The sequence below is a fragment of the Lupinus angustifolius genome, unplaced genomic scaffold (genome assembly GCF_001865875.1).
Source record: "Lupinus angustifolius cultivar Tanjil unplaced genomic scaffold, LupAngTanjil_v1.0 Scaffold_385, whole genome shotgun sequence".
In the NCBI taxonomy this organism is placed as follows: domain Eukaryota; kingdom Viridiplantae; phylum Streptophyta; class Magnoliopsida; order Fabales; family Fabaceae; genus Lupinus; species Lupinus angustifolius.
This window is the reverse complement of record NW_017727794.1, coordinates 312,727-313,126: the sequence shown is the minus strand read 5'-3', so window position 1 is coordinate 313,126 and position 400 is coordinate 312,727.

The window sequence follows — 400 nt, the reverse complement described above, 5'->3', positions numbered from 1 at the left end:
AATTTGATAGGATATGATCAAGGCAAGTTCTTTCAATTAAATGAGTCACTTGACCAAAAATGACCAACCAAAAATAGGAATATCCTTTGTTAACCCCTTTGAGCCTTAAAATAAAATTTTATTTTCAAAATCAACCCTTGAGCCTAATATGGAAAAACAAAAATAATCTCATATACTTTACTAAGTAAAAAGAGAGCATTTTTCAAATTGAAGGTTGATGGAAGAAATTAAGTTGGGGGGAATGGTTGGCCATGTAACAAAGTGTTCAAGGAAAAATTCTCAATCTCATTACAAATCAAAAAGTAAATAAAAATATCCAACATAAAAGGAGTGAAAAGAGATTGAGAAAATTAAAGAGAAGTACACAAAAAAGGTCAAGAAAAAGAATGAGGGGAGGAAA